Raw genomic sequence first — 25,425 nt, 5'->3', positions numbered from 1 at the left:
ACATCTCCAAAAAATGTTGTTGTGTATACGTTTCTTATTTTTCTCTATCCTCTTGTTGTGGGGCAGACTGGCTCATACATGCACATGCTGCCATTTCTAATAAAATAAAAAAGCATATATTTGTAACTAAAATCTGCCAGTAGACTCAATATGGTAGCAGTAAAAACTACAACATGGCTGACGGTTTGGAGATGCAGTCGAATGGGGCTTGGCCTACAGGAGGATTTTGGCATGTAAATAAGACCGCCACAAAACCGCGCATTCTGAAGAGACAGTCAGAAAGTGGTTTGAAGACGGTCTGAAAAAGAAAATCGACGCAAAATGTTCACCAAAGAACCACCATTACATGTTATGTAGACCACAAGGACGTCTTTAAAATCATAGTACGACTCCTTTAAAATAAATCAAAACTGTGGTTTTAAAAGCAATAAACCCGACGTCTTGCAGAAAAGCCTAACATTGCTGTGAGCGTTAGTGGTAAATGTGGGTCTTCTCCTTGCCAGCTGAAGGAAATATATATGCTTGATACAAAAGCCAGAAGAAAAGCAGACTCAGTGGAAGTCTATACACTGATAAATGACAACACAATTGTTTTTTTTATTTTGTTTCCCTAGTTAAAATGTCAAGTTAAGGATGGTCTTACAAGAACTTGTAGAAAATAACACATATGTTTAGTTTGCAAGAGACTTTGGAAACAAAAACATAATTTCAAAGCGACTATGGTTAATAAATCTTTCAAAAAAAGCTTCTTTTACAAGCATGCTAGAAGTTGAATGCGCCACGGGATAGGGATGTACAGTATACTAAGAAGTGGTCATTTTTGGTACTGGTTCCTAACTGTGTTGGTACAGGAGGATCATTAACAATCTGGACAATATGGCTATATGTACTGTATATTTTTATTCAGCCTATTGGCGTAGTTATGACACCGCCACCAGCATCAGGTGATGATGTCATGCCTGCTTGTCGCTATACAGAAATATAGTATGTCAAATACAAAATAACTTCTCTGTGACATCCCAACACAAAATGCATTCATTAAAACAAATGCGCTAAGTTGATGTTAATTTACAGTGGATTCACCATACAGATGCTACTGGCTAGCATTCGCGATTTTATAGAGCAATTCAACACCCCTAAATCTAATACACAACTATGATGCACACTGCAATTAAACAGCTGATGTGTTGTAAGTAGGGCTGTCTACGATTTAGGATTTTCACAGTCAAATCTGATTTGTTTCTATTCTCCCACACGCAACAATCAGTCAAATCTACAGCATTTGTTAAAGAGAAACAGAGGTGGGTAGTAACGCGCTACATTTACTCCGTTACATCTACTTGAGTAACTTTTGGGATAAATTGTACTTCTAAGAGTAGTTTTAATGCAACATACTTTTACTTTTACTTGAGTATATTTATACAGAAGAAACGCTACTTTTACTCTGCTACTTTTATCTACATTCAGCTCGCTACTCGCTACTAATTTTTATCGATCTGTTAATGCACGCTTTGTTTGTTTTGGTCTGTCAGACAGACCTCCATAGTGCCTGCGTTTCAACAAATACAGTCACTGGTGACGTTCACTCCGTTCCACCAATCAGATGCAGTCACTGGTGACGTTGGACCAATCAAACAGAGCCAGTGGTCACATGACCTGACTTAAACAAGTTGAAAAACGTATTCGGGTGTTACCATTTAGTGGTCAATTGTACGGAATATGTACTTCACTGTGCAATCTACTAATAAAAGTTCCAATCAATCAATCAAAAGTGTGAAGGAAAAAAGACCCTTTTTTTATTTCAACCGTACATCCCGTCAAAAGCCTAAAGACTGACTGCACAGTTCCTGTCTTCACAATAAATGTGCCGCTCCATGGCGCCTGCGCTTTCAAAATAAGAGTCTCCGAAAGCCAGCGCAAACAAGCTAGCAAGCTACGGAGTTTGCCGCCAATGTATTTATTGTAAAGTGTATAAAAACGAATTTGGAAGCTGGACAAATAAGATGCCAAAAAGCAACCACTTTCATGTGGTATTAGACAGAAAGGAGGAACTTTTTTTCTCCTCCATTTGAAAACGAGGACGTAATCAGCACTACTGTCTGATTACAATCAATGCAAGTCATCAGAATCAGGTAATACACCAACTTATATTCATTTCTTCATGAAAGAAAGGACTCTATATGTGTTAAACATGCATGTATATTCATTAAAACACCTTTAACATGGAAACAAAAACGGCAAAATAAATAAATATAAACTATATACTGTATATATCAATGTATGTATATATATATACAGTATATATGTGTATATATATACAGTATATATGTGTATATATATATATATATATATATGTGTGTGTGTGTGTGTGTGTGTGTGTGTGTGTGTGTGTGTGTGTGTGTGTATATATATATATATATATATACATATGTATATATATATATATATATATATATATATATATATATATATGTATGTGTGTGTGTGTGTGTGTGTGTATATATATATATATATATGTGTGTGTGTGTGTGTGTGTGTGTGTGTGTGTGTGTATATATATATATATATATATATATATATATATATATACATATACATATATATATATATATATATATATATATATATATATATATATATATATATATATGATATGTGTGTGTATGTTACTCATCAGTTACTCAGTACTTGAGTAGTTTTTTCACAACATACTTTTTACTTTTACTCAAGTAAATATTTGGGTGACTACTCCTTACTTTTACTTGAGTAATACATCTCTAAAGTAACAGTACTCTTACTTGAGTACAATTTCTGGCTACTCTACCCACCTCTGAAGAGAAATAAACATGCAGTGATATGTCATTGTGTATAGTGACTGGTTACTAGGTGTCAGTAACGTGCTGGATGTGCTGGATGTGTCACTTATTTTGCAAAACCAACTTTTATTACCTGTGTGGTGCCTGTTTTTGTGTACCGGTATTTAAGATTCCAGGGTTGGCCTTTTTATCACTGCCACACCTTGAAAATAAGGTTGTTTTTTTTTGTTTACTTGAAAACAAATTAAACTAATATAATATGTTGTCTCCCCCCCCCCCCCCCCCAAAGGAATCATACAAAGTCTGACGCTATTTTTACATTTTATTACCAATCTTATGATAACAAACATTGGCACAATTCCAACAGGCTTTACCTCCCATGAAAACACTTTCTTCTCCTGAGTCTTTGCTTCCCCACCGGACACACAACAACACTTGCTCATTCTCCGCTAATCACCTTTCAGGCACGAACGGTGTGTTTGGAAACATGGGAACAGCTGACATCAAATCCCAACCACATAAACCTAAACATAAAACATTTGCATTAGCTGGTCGCTACAGTTTGAATTGATGGTAACACTTTAGTATGGGGAACATATTCACCATTAATTAGTTGCTTATTAACATGCAAATTAGGAACATATTGGCTCTTAATTAGTCATTATTAAGTACTTATTAATGCCTTATTCTGCATGGCCTTATTATACAACCAATTATAAACCCTAACCCTAACCCTCACCCTCACCTTAACCCTAACCAAATAACTCTAAATTAAGTCTTTGTTACTTAGAATATGTTCCCCATACTAAAGTGTTACCTAATTTATATATATATATATATATATATATATATATATATATATATATATATATATATATATATGTATGTATATATAAAAAATATATATTTTTCAGTTTGAACATCAAATATGTTGTCTCTATAGCATATTCAATTGAATATGGGTTGAAAATGATTTGCAAATCATTGTATTCCATTTATATTTACATTTAACACAATTTCCCAACTCATATGGAAACGGGGGTTGCATATATATATATATATATATATATATATATATATATATATATATATATATATATATATATATATACATCCTATTATTTGCTCGCTATTGATAAGTGATGTACCCAAAACTTGACCACCGAAAAAAGACTTTGATCACCAAAAACCGCGCTACCAAATCCGGATGTAAACAAAGCACACACCATTGTCTGGAGCGTTGTCAGCAAGTCTGTGATGTGGACGTGACTTTAATATATCGGAGCCATCTACAAAATGTGCAAATATTAAGAGGACAGTGGCGGTTTTTAGGAAGAGAACGTGAAACGGTAACAACAGCGCCGAGCAAGTGTGACGTCATGCTCGTTGCAGCCTCTTTCGTCAGGGACATAAGTTAAGAGTCTCTAAACACGAGTACATTTTTGAAAATAACACCACAAGGAAGATGCTGGATTTGTTTCTGGTTTAATTTTTTTTAAAAAGCATTAAGTCTGTAAACACTTGAAAAAAGTACATTGTACAAAAAGCAGCAACAACTAAAAATATGGCAAAACCATAAACAAAATACATGTTAATACTAATGAATAAAAACAGATTTGATTTACATTTTTTGAGCCTTTTTAAAGCAAATTATGCAAATTACTCGTTGATGTCATTGTGACCACACCCATAACCCCGCCCCCACAGGGTTATCTTGGCAGTTTAGGGGGAACCCTGGGATTCTCATTAGTCCAGAAAAATTTGAAATCAAAACCATGGAGGCATGGTGGAGGTATTCATAAAACAATCTTGCCTTCCTTTATACTTGCTCAAAACGAACCATTTGAAATTTGAGTAGCTTGTGACGCATTTGTTGCCAGTTACTTCAGCGGATATTTCTATATACGGTAAAGGTTTGCCCAAAGAGGTTGTAGTAATTAATAGTTCTATCATCACATCAAGGATATAATTCACATTGATCTGATTCTTCCTACTCCTTTTCGGACAATTGACATACTTCAATGTAACTTTGTTTAGCATCTTTGAAATAACCTAATAAAAAATACCGTTGATTGAGAGCAGACTCACAATAAATAATTCTATAAGTTGAATTTTGTGTTAAATGAGTAGAGCTGTTTGATCAAACACTATTAAAATATTATTACTGTAAGTACAAGGAAGTATGTTGTCCCTTTATACTTAATATATATACACTTAATACATCGGGGATATTAACTTCCATAGACAGCCATTAATAAAGCAGAATGTGTTACTAGGCCTGTTAGTTGTGCGTGATTGCAAAAAAAGGAGAGAGATTTTTTTTTAAAATACAAAAGTAAATTTAAAGAGATGATCAAAAAGACTAAACAGAAGGTTAGGGAAATCAGGGCAAAAACAGATCAAACCAAAAAGAGTTGCGAGGGCCAGGAGAATTTGGAGGAGACATTGTGATCGAGGCGACCCCATGGGAGAGCTTCCTGTCCTCTAACAAGTGCTACAAAGTCAGACTTGGCTATTTATACCGCACTAATGTTTGGTATTTCCTTTGATGGGGGTGGGGAGGCTTTTGTCTTCCCTGGCTGCGACTCGATTGGTTTTCAGCCCCCAAAGGCTTGTTTAGGTTTATTAAACATTGATGTGTCTCCTCTGCATATGTTAACTCTTACTTAATGATCAGTAGCAGACGATAGATTGATGGTATTTGGGTATTTGTGTGACTCATTACTGTCATAAGGCAAGTCAAACTTAATCAAGTCAGTGTATATAACTTGCAATATAATTCAGGGTTTCCCTTAGATTGACACTATATATGTGGTGGTGGGGGCGTGGCATATACATCATCATATACATGGCGTCATAGTCATTTTGATTGGCAATGATGGATATATTTTCCTAAAAAAGGATAAACAAATTATTAACAATCTGTATATTTAAAAACAAATATGCGTTATTAGTTATTAGTAGAGATGTCCGATAATGGCTTTTTTGCCGATATCCGATATTCCGATATTGTCCAACTCTTAATTACCGATACCGATATCAACTTCAAGAAACTCTTCAAACTTAAAGTGTTTACAAAGTACCGTATTTTCCGCACTATAAGGCGCACCTAAAAACCACAAATTTTCTCAAAAGCTGACAGTGCGCCTTATAATCCGGTGCGCCTTACATATGGGTTAATATTAATATTAATTTTCATAAAGTTTTGGTCTCGCAACTACGGTAAACAGCCGCCATCTTTTTTCCCCGTAGAAGAAGCGCGCGGTGCATGCTGGGATATGTGACGTTTCATTTCCATTTGTGTGTTTATGTAAAGACCCCAAAATGGCTCCTATTAAGTGTGTTGTCTGTCTAATTATAAATAATGCAGACGAGGCGTGTTAACTGAGTTCTCAACGTTTACTCACAGCGTGCTCATAACCATATTCTAACTGCCAGCACATACAACAACTCTTCTCAGGGCTACCGCGCATGCTCGTCACTATCGTTGCATGCTGGGTAGTGTAGTTGTTATATTTGCTAGCTCATAACATCACATTAAGAGACACGCTTACGCGCTTAATTCAATACTCGCCGTCATTCCGGGTGGATTGACAAAAGACCTCCAGCCGCTAGATATTGGTGTCAACAGGGCATTCGAAGCTAAACTGCTAACTGCGTGGGAACAATGGATGACCGAAGGCGAACACACCTTCACTAAGACAGGGAGACAGCGAGACGGAGCCGGCCATTTTGGATCCCACATTCGCCCAACTTTTCAATTCGGACACCGAAAGAGAAGAATTCGAGGGATTTATGAATGAAGAATAACTTCAGAAAGTGAGCGTTATGTTTATTTTGTGTGTTGTGACATTAACGTTCGAGCAACATTATGTTGCTATTGCTCTGCACTATTTTGAATTTTACTATGTTTGTGATTGCACATTTGCGTACATTTTGGGAGTGAACAGAGTTGTTAGAACGCTGGTTTTTAATATATTATTAAAGTTTGACTGACCTATCTGACTGTTTTTTTGACATTCCTTTAGCGCAGTTAGATGCGGCTTACAACACGGGGCGGCTTATAGGTGGACAAAGTTTTGAAATATGCCGTTCATTGAAGGCGCGGCTTATAACCCAGGGCGCCTTATGGTGCGGAAAATACGGTACAAAGAAGAACCATGATAAACATTCTGAATTTATTTAATTCATCCATTTTTTCACTCTCAAAATAATCTTACTAATCTCATCATATGAAATGTAACTTACTTCACCAATTATTATTTATTTACTTATTTTTATTGTGATTACTTATGGAGTATATTGTGAATAAATTAAGAACAGGAAGTGAACAAAAGTTTTAGCAACTGTTATGTAAAAGAAAAGGGGTAGGATTAAATAAGCTGTGCTTCTTCCTACTCCTTTTCGAACATGTTGAAAAGAGAAACTGGAGATTGTGATGTATCATGTTGTATGCTTGCATGTTCGAAATAAACTCAAACTCAACTCAACTCAACAACCGATACCGATATATACAGTCGTGCAATTAAAGGCCGACTGAAACCCACTACTACCGATCACGCAGTCTGATAGTTTATATATCAATGATGAAATTTTAACATTGCAACACATGCCAATACGCCCGGGTTAGCTTACTAAAGTGCAATTTTAAATTTCGCGCGAAATATCCTGCTGAAAACGTCTCGGTATGATGATGCCTGCGCGTGACGTCACGGATTGTAGAGGACATTTTGGGACACCATGGTGGCCAGCTATTAAGTCGTCTGTTTTCATCGCAAAATTCCACAGTATTCTGGACATCCGTGTTGGTGAATCTTTTGCAATTTGTTCAATGAACAATGGAGACAGCAAAGAAGAAAGCTGTAGGTGGGAAGCGGTGTATTGCGGCAGGTGTTGTGCCGGATAACGCACCCCCGCCGTAGAATGCACCCCCTGACTGTTGTGCCGGATAACACAGTTGGTGTTTCATTGTTTACATTCCCGAAAGATGACAGTCAAGCTTTACCATTGGCCTGTGGAGAACTGGGACAACAGAGACTCTTACCAGGAGGTCTTTGAGCTGGATGCGCAGACGCGGTACCGTGAGTACGCATGCAGCTGCGGCTTCCAAACATTTGATCGCTTGCCCGTACGTGTGTGCCGCTATGTGCATGTCACGTACGTAACTTTGGGGACTTTGGGGAAATATATGTGCTGTATGATCTTTGGGGAGGTGAACGGTACTTTGGGCTGTGGGATTGAGTGTGTTGTGCAGGTGTTTGAGTTGTATTGGCGGGTTATATGGATGGGACGGGGGAGGTGTTTGTTATGCGGGATTCATTTGTGGCATATTAAATATAAGCCTGGTTGTGTTGTGGCTAATAGAGTATATATATGTCTTGTGTTTATTTACTGTTTTAGTCATTCCCAGCTGAATATCAGGTCCCACCCGCCTCTCACAGCATATTCCCTATCTGAATCGCTCCCACTGCCCTCTCGTCCTTCACTCTCACTTTCCTCGTCCACAAATCTTTCATCCTCGCTCAAATTAATGGGTAAATCATCGCTTTCTCGGTCCGAATCGCTCTCGCTGTTGGTGGCCACGATTGTAAACAATGTGCAGATGTGAGGAGCTCCACAACCTGTGACGTCACGCGCATATCGTCTGCTACTTCCGGTACAGGCAAGGCTTTTTATCAGCGACCAAAAGTTGCGAACTTTATCGTCGATGTTCTCTACTAAATCCTTTCAGCAAAAATATGGCAATATCGCGAAATTATCAAGTATGACACATAGAATGGACCTGCTATCCCCGTTTAAATAAGAAAATCGCATTTCAGTAGGCCTTTAACACATTATTATGCCTAATTTTGTTGTGATGCACCGCTGGATGCATTAAACAATGTAACAAGGTTTTCCAAAACGGGGGGTGTATATTGTAGCGTCCTGTAAGAGTTAGTGCTGCAAGGGGTTCTGGGTATTTGTTCTGTTGTGTTTATGTTGTGTTACGGTGCGGATGTTCTCCTGAAATGTGTTTGTCAATCTTGTTTGGTGTGGGTTCACAGTGTGGCACATATTTGTAACAGTGTTAAAGTTGTTTATACGGCCACCCTCAGTGTGACCTGTATGGCTGTTGACCAAGTATGATTTGCATTCACTTGTGTGTGTGAAAAGCCGTAGATATTATGTGACTGGGCCGGCACGCAAAGGCAGTGCCTTTAAGTTTTATTGCCGCTCTGTACTTCTCCCTATGTCCGTGTACACAGCGGCGTTTTAAAAAGTCATACATTTTACTTTTTGAAACCGATACCGATAATTTTGAAACCGATAATTTCCGATATTACATTTTAAAGCATTTATCGTCCGATATTATCGGACATCTCTAGTTATTAGAAATAACAGAGGGACAAGCTGTAGGAAATTGATGGATGGATATTTTTTCCTAATTATATTTTTCTTTATTTTTCAATTGGTGTTGCTTATTGTGAAAAGTAACACAGGCTACACTATATTCCGCCATCCCTGAATGTTGGAATTTAGTTTGCCAAATATGTAAACAGTCTTTTGAATTAGAGATGAAAAACAAATAACTTGAGGTGGTTTATTGATATTCAAGCACACTAAAAAAGTACCTTATATAAACACATGAAGTGCACACTAGGGATGTCCCGATCCAATATTTGGATCGGATCGGCCGCCGATATTTGCCAAAAAATGCGTATCGGCAAGGCATGGGAAAATGCCGATCCAGATCCAGTTTAAAAAAAACTCCGGTCCGTGTTTTCCAACGCACAGATTTAAATAATACATTCCACTTTTCTGCTGCTCCCTATTTCCGTTCCGCATTTTCCAGCACACCTTCAACACATCCACAGGTCTATGGATTTTTACGCAGTTGCTTTTAGCTGCTGGCGTTGCACTACAGGCTCTTCCCACTCCTTCTTCTGTCTCCCTCTCACAGACAGCAAGCGCAACTTCTTACACACGTCACATACTGTCACGTCACACGTCACATACTGTCACGTCATACGTCACATACTGTCACGTCATACGTCACATACGTATACGCACTCTCCCAGCAGAGAGGTAGCAGCATGGCTAACGTTAGCAGTGATGCTAGCGCAGCCGCTAAGGTGCGCGCCTGCTCAAGCGTCCTCTGCGCACGGCAAATCTATGCCACACACAAAATCAAATAAAAAAATAAGCGCATAACAATTTTCGACACACGGACACGACAGAGAAAGCAGTTTTCGTCATCATTGTTCAAATATTGTAACGTCTGTCGAGACGCTTATCTCCATTCGGTGCCACACGTCCACACCATCAAAATGCCGAGGCAAAAATTTCCACATCAACAAAAAAAAATAGTGATTTTTTTAGTTGTGATTTCCTTCTCTGCATGAAAGTTTGAAAGTAGCATATATTAATGCAGTATGAAGAAGAATGTTTTAATGTAGACATGCAAGCCTTGAAAGAACATTTTGAAAATCAAGACTACATTTCCTGCAAATGGGTGCATTTCTACCCTATATTTTAACTTTAGATTTATTCTCATATCAAACTCTTTTGGCTGTCTTTTTGACACTTACATCAGGCGCCCCCCTCCACACCCCGGATTATAAATAATGTAAATAATTCAATGTGATTATCTTGTGTGATGACTGTATTATGATGATAGTATATATCTGTACCATGAATCAATTTAAGTGGACCCCGACTTAAACAAGTTGAAAAACTTATTGGGGTGTTACCATTTAGTGGTCAATTGTACGGAATATGTACTTCACTGTCCAACCTACTAATAAAAGTCTCAATCAATCAATCAAAACACATAGAATCATCATACTGCTGTGATTATATGCATCAAGTGTTCATTCAAGGCTAAGGCAAAATATCGAGATATATATCGTGTATCGCAATATGGCCTTAAAATATCGCAATATTAAAAAAAGGTCATATCGCCCAGCCCTAGTTTCAATGATGCCATTTCTGTTTGTCATGTATAATTTTGTCTATTTTGTGTTTATCCTTGAATAAACAGGTCAGTTTCCTGTTACCAACCATTGTGTATTATTCAAACTCCCCTAATTCAGCTGGCTAGTTGTTATCAAGAGTACTAAAACCCTTTTCAACATGATTCTGACAACTAAGTAGGCTAAATAACTTTAAACTTTAATACATGCTCGGATAGGCCAGTATCGGTCAGTATCGGTATCGGTCAGTATCGGTATCGGATCGGAAGTGCAAAAACAATATCGGTATCGGATCGGAAGTGCAAAAACCTGGATCGGGACATTCCTAGTGCACACACATGTAGGAATCATATTAAATTGATAAAACAATTTGGAATAAACTGAAAAAAGAAATACAATTATACAGGATGAAGGTTGGTTATAATGCAGCTAGCTTAATGCTAACGTACAATTGAGCAGCTCATTGACAAGCTAACCCAAATTAGCATGGCCAATCGCAGGGCACATACATAGAAAGACAATCATTCACACTCTCGTTTATACGTGTGGACAATTTACAGTCCCTAATGAAGCTAACCATGTTAAGTAACACAGGTTGTTAGATAACACATGTTAGTAACATGCATATTTTTGCAATGTGGGAGGAAGCCTGAGTACCCGTAGAAAACCCCACACGCACGGGAGAATATGCCTACTCAACACAAACAGATGTCCAAACGGAGGTTTGAAGATGCACACGGCGTAAAGTTAGACGTTATTGTCTTTGGTAATGTCAAAATAAGGATAGAAATGCCTACATGAACTTGGAAATACCTTTCTCTTCAACTATCTTTACTTACTTTGCCAGGTGTGAACCCCGTTTAGGTACACGACCAGCTGTAGCGCACCTGACAGGCGATTTAAATGCACATTTTTTGTTTTCCCTCAGATAAAGCACAGAAGAACGTTTTTATGTTATTTAAGATGTTGTATTGTACCATATGTCCCGGCAAAAAATCTGTGTTCAAAGAACTTCGGCTTATTAGTGATTCCCAGAGCCCAAAAAAAGTCGGCGGGCTATACAGCATTTTCTATTCGGGCTCCAGTACTTTGGAATGCCCTCCCGGTAACAGTTAAAAATGCTACGTCAGGAGAAGCATTTAAGTACCATCTTAAAACTAATTTGTATACTCTAGCCTTTAAATAGACCCCCCTTTTAGACCAGTTGATCTGCCGTTTCTTTTTTTTTCTGCTCTGCCCCCCTCTCCCTCGTGGAGGGGGGGGCACAGGTTCGGTGGCCACGGATGAAGTGCTGGCTGTCCAGAGTCGGGACCCGGGGTGGACCGCTCGCCTGTGCATCGGTTGGGGACATCTCTGCGCTGCTGACCTGTCTCCGCTCGGGATGGTAACCTGCTGGCCACACTATGGACTGGACTCTCACTATTATGTTAGATCTACTATGGACTGGACGTTCACAATATTATGCTAGATCCACTCGACGTCCATTGCACCGGTCGCCCTAGAGGTGGGGGGGGTCCTCTCCAAGGTTTCTCATTGTCATCCCACTGGGTTGAGTTTTTCCTTGCCCTGATGTAGGATCTGAACCGAGGATGTCGTTGTGGCTTGTGCAGCCCTTTGAGACACTTGTGATTTAGGGCTATATAAATAAACATTGATTGATTGATTGATGTTTTTCCAACTTAGTATGGCCAATGTAGAATGTAACTAATATACTATGTACAGTATTTCCATTCATACAATATTTTACTGTTTATATATTTGTTTTCATGTTTTAATTATTTTGAAGGCGAGGCGGCATTTATCTTGCTGTGGCGGTGCGCCACGATCAATTACATGTAGGGGAAACCGTGCAATCAAATAATTCCATTTTCTGCTAACTTACAAGTAAGTGAGTAAGTAAGAGCAAGTAACAAGTATTTTTGGCACCAAGCCAACATATATTAATTTTAACTTACGTTTAAGACACTATGGAAACATGCACACTGACAACTGCCAAAGACAATAGATAATGTAATGTATGAGCTAAATGCTAAAGTCTTTTTACACAAATACATTGCAAATTTGCCACATCAGACCAGTTGATCAAGCTTTTACCTGCCAGTGTAGCAAAGCAAACATCAGATAATACCTGTGTGACTTATAAAATACTTCTCAGCCAATGACAACTACTTTCACCACAATAGGACAGGAGGAGTTGGCAATGTTTGTATGCTGTAAAACAATGACGCTAGTGAATGAGAATAAACACAGGTTTCCCCCACCTCCGGGTAGCCATACGTCTGAGGCCAAAACAAATCAATAGGTTGTTAACCAAACAATAGATGCCCAACATTTTAAAAACAGTCCAAGTCTCCAGGGTCCTGCAAAACCATCGGGGATAAGCGTGAAGGTTAACAACGTTCACTGCTACACACACCAGACTTAATCCCTGGGGACAAAAAAAGGCAGCTTTGTCCAAAGCCTGTTTGCTGGACCAGCAAATTTGGATCAGGAAAGGGCCCAGTTCAGCAGGATAAATTGACACTTAAGGCAAATTAATTAGGATGAAATAAAAGACTCGGGGATAAATCTGTGAGACCTTAGCATAGCGCATGAGAACTCAGTTCAGCGAGCAGGATTTAGTATGTGCATGCATACTGCTAATTTGCCATTTTTGATGTGGACGTAAACTATAGAATGAAAAGGTAAGGAACTTCAACAATGGATATAGGTGGGTTGGTTTAAGAGGTATTATAAACATACGGTATTCACAAAGAAGAACTGTTGGTGAACAGTGCCTGATAACAGTATCAGACACTTTCATGAGACAGAGATACGCTTTGCTTCTTCCTATTTCTTTTAGACATGTTAAATTGTTAAATGTCAGCATGATTGTGCTGTACATTTTTTTTAACATGTACCCAATAACTTGATGGATTTATTGAGATCAAGTCAAAAGATGATGACACTACACATTGTATACATATTGTGAGTGTGCTTGTGTGTGTATACGCAGCTCTTTCAAGTGTGGGTGGGAAAATACTATAGAGATAAAGCAGTTTGTGTAAGTTATGCAATCCATTCTTCAAAGCCAATAAAACCCTGAAATTAGAAAATGCATGATTAGATTGTTTAATGACTTTGCAATTAAATATTGTTACAAATGTCACGGGCGTTGAGGTAGCTACGATGATGTGACCCCAAGATGCAGCAGACGAGAGGCAGACGGAGAGCAAAAGTAATATTCTTTAATGAAGTAAAAGAAAACGCACTCACGAGGGAGTGGGAAAACATGCCACTAATAGTGAGAGAAACAGAAGAAGGCGAGTGCAAACGGAATTGCGCAAGACACGGGACTTCTTTTGTGGAAGATCAAATAGGCATTAATCATGGCAGTGCAGTGCCGAACAAATTATAATATGGGGACTGATTAGCAACTGGGTGCATGGGTGTCCCAGTTGCCAATCGGCAGCAGTTGTAGACGCCTGTGCATGGCACGAGGAAAATACATTTACAAAATAAGGGCACAGGACCTAAAACACCACACACAGAAAAAACACAAACATAAGTCCAAAACAGTCACAAGGGTGGTCCAAAGGGACATTTTCTGTCCCCAGCGTGAGATATTTAGGTTAATATGCAGTCCCAGCATTTGATTGACCTATGACCTATGAAGACGTTTAGAATTTGAATTTTAAAATTTAACAAAAAAAATTAACTAACATCATTCCATACGGCTTCACGGTGGCAGAGGGGTTAGTGCATCTGCCTCACAATACGAAGGTCCTGAGTAGTCTTGGGTTCAATCCCAGGCTCGGGATCTTTCTGTGTGGAGTTTGCATGTTCTCCCCGTGACTGCGTGGGTTCCCTCCGGGTACTCCGGCTTCCTCCCACTTCCAAAGACATGCACCTGGGGATAAGTTGATTGGCAACACTAAATTGGCCCTAGTGTGTGGATGTGAGTGTGAATGTTGTCTGTCTATCTGTGTTGGCCCTGTGATGAGGTGGCGACTTGTCCAGGGTGTACCCCGCCTTCCGCCCGATTGTAGCTGAGATAGGCTCCAGCGCCCCCCGCGACCCCAAAGGGAATAAGCGGTAGAAAATGGATGGATGGATGGCATTCCATACGTAGTAACATAACCCAAATGTTGAACAAAAGTAAGGAAAATAAAACCCCAAAACAAACAAAAAAGACCCAATGTAGTTGAAGGACATGTTTATCTTATTCCATTATTAGTAAAGGTTTTAGAGTGTTTTTTTGTTGTTGTTGTTTTAAAGCTAAAGGCAAAGCAATGTCCTTTACTTATTGTTTGTGTAAGGATCTACCACTCTGTAGAGAGGGAGAACAGCCTGTATAGCTTAGTTGTTTATACAAGTTTAGATTGGGGTATGACATTTGTAATGGGGAAAGACCTAATTGTGTCGTATTCATGTTAGCATTTAAGCTAGCTAGCGATTGGCGCACTAGGTGGGTGCCAGCAAGCGATCACTGTTCTAGCTCTGAGTTAGCGATCAGCGCGTTAGCTCTAAGTGTGTATGTATCTTTAACTGTATGTATTCATTCCATATCAATAGAGATCTTGCACAACTAATAATGACTGTCCTTAATACTACAATGTTCGGACAGAAATCATTCCAAAGTAAATAGGGTAACAGCATTGATTTGAAAACAAATCAGTCATACACATCTGACCTTTGGCCTTTACTTCCTGTAACCAGATCGAGGCAATGGACACTGAACATCCCTAAAATGAATAAGCTAATTTTTTGACAATTGTTAACTGTTTGTTGTTGATAAGAACCTCTGAGAAACCGGTAGACCGAAGCCAAATCCCTCATACACAATGCTTTTCAGCGACTGGAACCATGTCTCTCTCTCCTCTATCCTCAATAGCCTATTTTCCACAGTCTATTCCAGGCGATTGTTGCACACCATTGTTACGCTTTACCAATCTGTATCGGCACAAAGACGGAAAAGGGGGACAGCGCTGTTTTTAGGCTTGTTAATCCAGCAGTCGTCATAATGCCAAACATTTGTGTCGATGTAGGCATGGTGAATGTTCTACATCATGCTGGACCCACACTCTTGTGATACATGTCACACCTCTGATAAAAGGAACAAAACACTAGGGTTGCACCACCATGATTTAGTGCGTGGATGGGCTCTGTTTTGTAGGCAATAATGATTATTGAATACTGCTTTCCACCCAACCTCTCAGTTGCCATCTTTTCTCTGCTTCCATTTTCCACACTCTGTTGCTCTCTTTTGATCAATAATATATCACCCCGGCTGGGGCGGACATCAACATGGTAATATGCTAGTAAAAGGGTTCCACAAAAGTTGTACCTTAGAGAAATCTTTACAGAAATTGTCTGGAGGAAGTATAGTGGAGAAGAAAAAGTGCATTTCTGCAAACAAGCAAAGCTCAATGTTGCTTCTCCACGCACTTCTCCTGACTTTTACAGCTAGTGGTTGAAAAGTTACGGGCTGCTGCTAACCTTCGAACATGCTGCAAACATACAGTGGAAGCTTGATGGTTCTCCAACATGAAATGTTCATATATTGAAGAAGAGTTCCCCATAAGAATCAATGTAAACATGAATAATTTGTTCTGGACTCGGCAAAAGTCCCGAAATTAGTTTCCTTCATCTTCTTTCAAGACAAGGTGAAAAGCTCTGTCATTTGGGAGGAGCTCAGAGTAAAGTCGCTGCTCTTCCACATCGAGAGAAGCCAGATGAGGGATACGGGCATCTGGTCAGGATGCCCTCTGGACGCCACCCTGGGCAGGTGTTTAAGGCACGGCCGGCCGGTAGGAGGCCACAAGACCCAGGACACGTTGGGGGTTGTATGTCTCCCAGATGGCCTGGGAACACCTCGAGCTCGACCTGTGAGGAGCGGGACGAAGTGGCCGGGGCGAGAGAAGTCTGGGCTTCTCTGCTTAGGCTGCTGCCCCCGCAACCCAGCCTCAAGATAAGCAGAAGAAGATGGATAGATTGGTTTATCAAACCAACATAACACAGGGGTAATGGCTCAACAATATATTTTGTATCCAAACAACACAACATTACAAGAAGCTTAAAGGTCAACAAGCACACACACACAAAGACACACAAAAGTCTTGTTGTCCGAAACGTTAACCACCATGTTGTACAAATAATTCAATCTTATGTTTGTGAATGTTTGTGGCATTGTTGAACAATCTGGGAGTTTCGGAGTGATAAACGAGAAGTGGTTTCACGAAATCATCGCTAGAGTTAGCACATGAGGCAATCTTTCAACGGCTTGTGTCCCGGTAGTACCTTCTCCTTCGCTGTAATAAAGGTCTGCTGTGGCATCTTTTTTGGTTTCATCACAATTAAAGAGTTGCTGCAGAAAAAAATTCCCCTTTGCTGATAATATCCTCAAACTGAAAGTGCCGCAAGTCGAATGGGCTAACTTAGCAAAAACGCTAGCTCAAAGAGAGAAATTGCAATTAAGTTTTATCTTAAAATTGTGCAGCCCTACTCTGGAGGGACATTAGCCTCGAGCGGGAATGCTACAGTGTGTTGAGGATGCGTTCGTACACTTGTCACTGTCAAATTTGCGACACACAGCTAAAATGTATCATTAACATGCTTGTCTTGATATGACGATAGTATTAAAATCTCCATTGTCAGCCAAATATATATTGTATATCGTCTATATCTTGCAACCTTAGTTCAAACTTTGGGTTTTAATAACAACAGGTGTGTATGTCTACGGATGTTCTCAATCATCAGGTTATTGTATTCTCAGGGCATTCAATCGATCGCAACTGGACTGTTTGGTTTGTCTTAGAAGATGTTTCGCCTCTCATCCAAGTAGGCTTCATCAGTTCATGCTCATAGACTTAGATTGGTCAGGTCTAGTCTTAGGCTTAGATTGGTCGGCTCTAGTCTTAGACTTGTATGGCTACATCAGTTCATGCTCAAAGACTTAGACTGGTCAGATGTAGTCTTACATTTGTATGGCTACATCAGTTCATGCTCATAGACTTAGACTGGTCAGATCTAGTCTTGGACTTGGATTGGTCAGATCTAGTCTTAGACTTGTATGGCTTCATCAGTTCATGCTCATAGACTTAGATTGGTCAGATCTATGTTTTGCCAAATTTTTGTTCATGCTCATAGACTTAGATTGGTCAGATCTAGTCTTGGACTTGGATTGGTCAGATCTAGTCTTAGACTTGTATGGCTTCATCAGTTCATGCTCATAGACTTAGATTGGTCAGATCTATGTTTTGCCAAATTTTTGTGTGCAGTGGTTCAGGAGTAAACAAGTTATTAGCTTAGACATCATGAGATGACCTAACTTTTTTGAAACATGACTGTAGCTTCTGTATCACACACCCCTCCCTGGCTCGAGTTTCTCACCAGACATGCCTCCCGGGGAGAAGGAGGTGTGGTACGCTGGAGAGCTCGAGGGTGGCGACAGGTTGAGTGTGTATGTCTGAATTGGGGGTTATCGACAAGACTGCAGGGGCCGGGCTTGATCCCACGGTGCTGGTGCCAGCAGGTTGGATCATGGGAAACGTACGCAGCGCCGCAGGAGCACACACACAAGCAGCCGGTTGCTAACGAGCTGAGCCGTGGAAGTCAGCTGCTTCCTTTATCCACAGCTGTAGTTTGATTATACACTCGCTGGTCACATCATTAGGTAAAGCTGCATTATCACAACATCCAACAAAAACTGTTGAGTTTATGTCAAGTGTGTATTTTTGTACTGCATTGCGGTTTTAAATAGAGTAAACATTTTACAATGGGATGGCTGTGACAGGATTGCAAAAACACGGGCGAAATAATCCAAAAGTACATAAAGCAAGCCAAGCACAGCAGATCAGAAGATAAGAGATGACTATCTACCCTTTTGATTTTTTAACTGTATTCTGGGCCTTGTGTGTTTCAGATTATAACTCACAAAGTCAGTTTGAAGGTCACAGTCTGCCTGCGGCTTGCTGCTTTTCAATGCTTTAATGTTTTTCCAAAAGTCACCGCCACGCGCTTTTAAAGTGAACCACCAGCAGTATAAACTGTCCTGCGGCAATGTGGTCAAGCAAGAATCGAAGAATGTTAAGCAGGTGCAAAACTTTGCTGAGAACTTCTTGCTAGAAATAAATATCTGCCAGCAGTCTTTGGCGGGAGAACTGGAAGCAGGAAGGCGAGCAAGAAACGCAGCAAGAGGAAGAGCGGCCAGCCTAAAGATAAGACTGGCAGGAAAGAGAGCATATGGAGCTTGAAGATGCAAGTCATTCCCTACAGGACTGTCTGGCTGGCTGCTGTTTGGAATATATATACATGTGCAGATGAGCCATGTTGTGTAATAGCATGAGAAAGAACACCTCAGGGGCTTTGTGGAAATCAATTGACAGAACAAACAACTAAGCTCGGCAAAGTGGTGCACTAAGGGGACATTAATGGAGTGGACTGCCGCAACAGACTGAAATATTAAAGTTAACTATCAGTCCAGTTTGTAGTTTAGAAGCATTGGAAACAATAGGCTCTTTTCTACTGCAGGAACTTTTTGAGGAACTTAATTAAAGTTCCCCCTGTGTTTCCACCAAATACTACCCAGGTAGATTTAGTTCTTCAGGAACCTTTTGGAGTTTCTCCTTGCTAGGTGAAACTTTTCAAAAATACCCTAAACCATTTTGGGGGGGTTGTGCTGTCGAACGCTGATTGGTTGAACACAGTTCCTAAAAAGTATTTTTCAAACACACGACCGCCATAAAATGCGGTGACTTATTTATTTCTTATTTCTTGCGTATTTCTATTTCAACAAACTTGACAACGAAGAAAAAGAAGAACGAAAGGAACTTTCGAAATGCAGGAACTTTTGTGGGGCATCTGTGCGCTGAAGAATGCTGATCAGTGGAACGATCTTGCAGTTTTTAATCAGCCGTAGTCTTTAAACTATATGCAGTTTAATGTTAGTTATTATTTTTACAAACTTCATTTCAATACGCAAAGCTACGAGAAGTGGACAGACTCTTTTAAACGTATTTACGGAGGAGTATGACAGCTGCTTACTACTCTTAGACTTTGTTGGATAAATGTGAAATAAAGGAGGTAGCACACGAGTGGAACGAAGGTAAATTACATCAAATATTAACTATTTACTTTGTTACATGTTGTAAAAGTAGTCAGTGATACTCCATTTGTGTAGTTGTTAGCTTCAACCCCAGTGAACAGAAAGTTAATGCTAACAAGCTAACGCTAAAGCCGATGTATTCGTGTTGTCAGCGTGAGATAAACACTGACATTTTATTATTTACATATTGTTATTTACAGATAAACACTGAAATGTATTATTTATATATTGTTATTTACAGATAAACACTGACATTTAGTATTTATATATTGTTATTTACAGATAAACACCAACATGTATTATTTATGTATTGTTATTAGTGTTGTTCCGATACCAATATTTTGGTACCGGTACCAAAATTATTTCGATGGGACAAGCGGTAGAAAATGGATGGATGGGTGGACTTTTCGGTACTTTGATACTTTTCTAAATAATGGGGACCACAAAAAATTGCATTATTGGCTTTATTTTTACAAAAAATCTTAGGGTACATGAAACATATGTTTCTTATTGCAAGTTTGTCCATAAATAACAAAGTGAACAAACAAGACAACTTGTCTTTTATTAGTAAGTAAACAAACAAAGGCTCCAAATTTAGTCTGCTGACATATGCGGTAACATATGTATATATATATATTTATCATTCTATAATTTTGTCAAAATAATTAAGGACAATTGGTAGAAAATGAATTATTAATCTACTTGTTCATTTACTGTTAATATCTGCTTACTTTCTCTTTTAACATGTTCTATCTACACTTCTGTTAAAATGTAATAATAATTTATTCTTCTGTTGTTTGGATACTTTACATTAGTTTTAGATGATACCACAAATTTGGGTATCAATCCGATACCAAGTCGTTACAGGATCATACATTGGTCATATTCAAAGTCCACGTGTGTCCAGGGACATATTTCCTGAGTTTATAAACATAATATACTTTTTTTTTTTTTAAATATCGACGTAATCATAGTAGTATCGACTAGATACGGTCCTGTACTTGGTATAATTACAGTGGATGTTAGCTGTAGACCCACCAATGGCGTTTGTTTACATTTTGACGCCGGTGAGCTAAGGTGTGTAGTGAAGTATGTTTAGCTATTTCTCGTCCCGCAGGGATAATACTTATAAGAAACTTTATTTCTCACCATGGAGGTGAGGATTAGTGATTTAGAAGTAACTAAAACACTGCAGACTGAGGCTGGACTTTACCCGCTACCTAGCTAGCCATGTCTTAAAGCACCTCTTCCTGAGGGTGTTTCAGTGTTATAACTTCACCTTTATCGTCAGTTTTTAAGCCAAATTGCGTCCGTTCTCCCTTTTCTGTCTACACACTGTGCCTGCTCGTAAGTACTCCGTGATTGTGCGCTACCGAACATGCTCCTCTGCTTGTAAACCAGCAATGACACGACGTGACGACGACGGGGCCGCGTGGGGTTGGCGGACCAGTACTTTTCAAAGGCGGTATAGTACCGAATATGATTCATTCGTATCGCGGTACTATACTATTACCAGTATACCGTACAACCCTAATTGTTATTTACAGATAAACACTGACATTTATTATTTATATATTGTTAGTTACAGATAAACACTGACATTTATTATTTATATATTGTTATTTACAGATAAACACTGACAAGTATTATTAATATATTGTTATTTACAGATAAACACTGACATTTATTATTTATATATTGTTATTTACAACTGAAATGGACCACAAGAAATTGCCTGACTCTCAAGAATTCATCATTTACTGAGAGGACAACTTTCTGACTGTTGGACATTGCGGACAAAAACATGACTTTTTATGATCAATTCGGTGAACTTAATTTTTTAAATCATATCGTCTTGTATATGATTGCTTTGTATTTCAATTACTTACTTTTTAGTAAAAGAACTGTGACCTAACATTGACAGTTTATTTACATGGTATTAGTGTAGAAATATAGTAAACCACTCCTCCATATGCCATCAGTCTGATTTGTATAAACTACCTTAACTGTGAAATGTGGTGGAAACACAAACCACACACTTCTACAGGAACCTATAGTTCCAGGAACTGTAGGTTCTACTAAAAGTTCCTGAATGAACACATTACCAAACAAACAGACACTGCAGAATTGTTCACAAATTTCATTTTGTTAGGGTTTTATTCCAGATTTGTTTGGCTACCTGCTGCAAGACGGAGTTCAAAGGGTCTAATCATAACTGCTCCATGGGCCAATAAAAAGACTGGGATATGCAGGTCATGCCCACCGGGTTGTTTGAATGACAAATTCAAGTCAAGAAAGTTACTTACAAATTAAGAATAACTGTCCAAAAATAGCCCTATAATAATCATAACATAACAACTGCGTATCATGGCCAATCTCTCAAATCAATTCGATTCAAAGGCTTCATAATCAATTAATTACGATTTGACTGGATTTACACTCAAATATTGAAAATATCTCAAATCTGTAACAAAATGCAAAAGCCCTTTTTTCTTCATCATAAAACATTCAGAGCAGCCTAAACGTCCTCCAAAGTCTCAAAAGGGCAATTCTGGAAAAAAAAAAGAATTGCAACTGAAAGTGCACTTGTATTGCAACAAACCATCACTGTATATTGCACAAATGTATTGTTTCTTCGAGAGCAAAATAATAACAGAATATATGTGGGCTGTTTTTCTGAAATGTTATTGTGTTAGCACAATCAGACAGAATGTTGCGCACAGCAATTTTTATTGTGAAGGCCGGAAGTGTGCACATGGTTTTTTGGGCGCACCTGACACTGCACAATGTGGGATATGTTTATGTAAACAAAAGTACCTGCTGTACTTTCTTACGTGGTGATCTTCCAAGACTCTTAGTTACAAATATAATCAATAATAATAACAGTCATATGTTTACGTTGCATGATCATAACGTAGTATGGCTGCCAAAACTGTACAATCTTTGCAAACAAAAGTTGAAATGCCTTCTCTTACTGTTTCATGGTAAATCGTTCACTTTTTTTTGTTCTGTCCCGAAACGACTTGTTGTTTGCAGCTAACGTTAGCATAACGCTGCCGCCACTCCATGGACTAGACTACCAGAGGAGTGGGGTTGGGGGAATATTACATCATGCCTTGTGAATTGATATTGCTAAAAATGAAAATATATTGTTTAAGGATGTAACAATAAATGGTATTAACAATAACCGCAGTAAACTCTCAATGGTTGGTATTGCCGTTTTAAAATAAAATTATCGAATCAACGTGGCCGCACTTTGACAAACTCACAGAAAGACTGGCGCTAGTTTAAATGCTAACATGAATAAAAGAGTGTAGAAAAATGTACAAACACATATCCGTCTGAGTAACTAAGATATTCAACTGTGCAAACGCTTACTTATAGTAAGTCATTAATTTGACTTTGTAAGTCATTATTTTAGTATCTCAGGTAACTAGGACTGTTTTGTTTTTACTTTACGGAAAAAATATCGATATATATATAGTATATCGCCATTCAGCAAATGGAACGGAAAACCAACCAAAAGTTGTAGGCTTCTTCACGTGACGAAGCCGGCCTACTTCACCACAGTCTGTAGTCTATTGCCCCCCAGGCTGTGGTGGCAGCGACAAGGTGGAGACGTGATGGCGACAGGCCGAGTTACACCCACCCCCATCCCAGGTCCCCTCCCCCTGGAGAGTCACCACCTTAACTAACACATTTTTGGGGGGAAACACTGCAATGGTTGGTATTGACGTTTTAAAATAAAATTATCGAGTAAACGTAATTGATAGCCACACTTTGACAAACTCACAGAAAGACTGGCGCTAGCTTAAATGCTAACATGAATAAAAGATTGTAGAAAATTGTACAAACACATATCCGTCAGAGAAACTAAGATATTCAACTGTGCAAACGCTTACTTACAGTAAGTCATTAATTTCACTTTGTAAGTCATTATTTTAGTATCTCAGGTAACTAGGACTGTTTTGTTTTTACAGTACGGAAAAAATATCGAGATATATATAGTATATCGCCATTCAGCAAATGGAGCGGAAAACACAACTAAAAGTTGTAGGCTTCTTCACGCGACGAAGCCAGCCTAATCCACCACAGTCTGTAGTCTATTGCCCCCCAGGCTGTGGTGGCAGCGACAAGGTGGAGACGTGATGGCGACAGGCCGAGTTACACCCACCCCCATCCCAGGTCCCCTCCCCCTGGAGAGTCATCACCTTAACTAACACATTTTTGGGGGGAAACACTGCAATGGTTGGTATTGACTTTTTAAAATAAAATTATCGAATAAACGTAATTGATAGCCGCACTTTGACAAACTCACAAAAAGACTGGCGCTAGCTTAAATGCTAACATGAATAAAAGATTGTAGAAAATTGTATAAACACATATCCGTCTGAGTAACTAAGATATTCAACTGTGCACGGTACTCTTTCAGAACAGAGTGATCAATATAGTGGAGGAATATGACACTAGGTGTTTTCACGGCGCATTCAAGGACCACAGACCATAGTAGGACACTGCAACACCCGCCACACGCTCTTATCAGTGAGGCGTAATAAACACTATACATGCAAAATAGTGGGCTTCCTAACAGTGTCTTTGCAGTGTATTCAATTGAATATAGGTTTAAATGGATTTGCAAATCATTGTATTCTGTTTTGATTGACCATTTACACAACGTGCCAACTTCACTGGTTTTGGGGTTTGTAGATATAAATCAAACATTTGAAGAAAAAAATAAGCAAAATCACTATTGACAGTTTGTTATTCAACAAATCACACCGTTCTGATTTTACACATGGCGTAGTATTGAAGGACTTACAATTCAATAAAGTTAATACCCTAATCTTGCTAACCTGACTGTCAACGGCACCCCAACACAATCTTATTGCGCACAATCCCTCATGAAGTCTACTTGAGCTGCAGGAGGATCACAGGATTCAATGTTCACACATTCGGCGCCGCAGGAGCTGAAGAACGACTTGTGACACTTCCCTACCCACTCTGGATGGATTCGACACTTTTATTATCACTATGTGGGATGGTATTATTGTTGGTACTCCTGCTTCGTCGGGTGCAAAGAATCTGCCAGTGGGCTCATAAACAATAAGTTATTGTATAATAAAAGAACATTTGGATGACAACAAAGCACCTCGGGAGCAAAGCATATTTCCTGATGATACTTGGACTTGTCTGCACAAACCTGCAGTATTCTCTACCTCTAGGCAATTAACCCTAAAGTGTGCCAGAGAAGGCACTGTTTTTGATTAAATCAATAGATTAAAATAATTTAAAAATAGCGTTTTAGAAGCAGATTGAGGCAAATTCTGCAATTACATAATCAACCAAACAACCTCAATAATGGTAAGATATGCAAATGAGTTGATTCTATTTTGTGGCAGCAGGAACTATCAATACAATCTCCAACATCCATCCATTTTTTACCGCTTGTCCCTTTCGGGGTCGCGGGGGCTGCTGGAGCCTATCTCAGCTGCACACGGGCGCAAGGCGGGGTACACCCTGGACAAGTCGCCACCTCATCACAGGGCCAACACAAATAGACAGACAACATTCA

At 39.1% G+C, this 25,425-nt stretch overlaps 1 protein-coding gene across 7 annotated transcripts in view; it reads right to left on the bottom strand.

The window, feature by feature from the left end:
- The window catches only part of mid2 (midline 2), a 367,099-nt gene that overhangs the window by 191,834 nt on the left and 149,840 nt on the right, over window positions 1-25,425 (bottom strand). Inside the window, exon 1 of one of the 7 annotated variants that reach the window (XM_061930301.1) lies at window positions 25,296-25,406. The exons of the other annotated variants lie outside the window; for them this stretch is intronic. The gene's annotated coding sequence lies outside the window, so the exon portion shown is untranslated. Of the gene's footprint in view, window positions 1-25,295; window positions 25,407-25,425 lie in introns of those variants that run through there. 7 annotated transcript variants of the gene reach the window in all.

The sequence above is a fragment of the Nerophis lumbriciformis genome, linkage group LG36 (assembly GCF_033978685.3).
Source record: "Nerophis lumbriciformis linkage group LG36, RoL_Nlum_v2.1, whole genome shotgun sequence".
Lineage (NCBI taxonomy): Eukaryota > Metazoa > Chordata > Actinopteri > Syngnathiformes > Syngnathidae > Nerophis > Nerophis lumbriciformis.
This window is presented reverse-complemented; position numbering and strand designations above follow the sequence as displayed.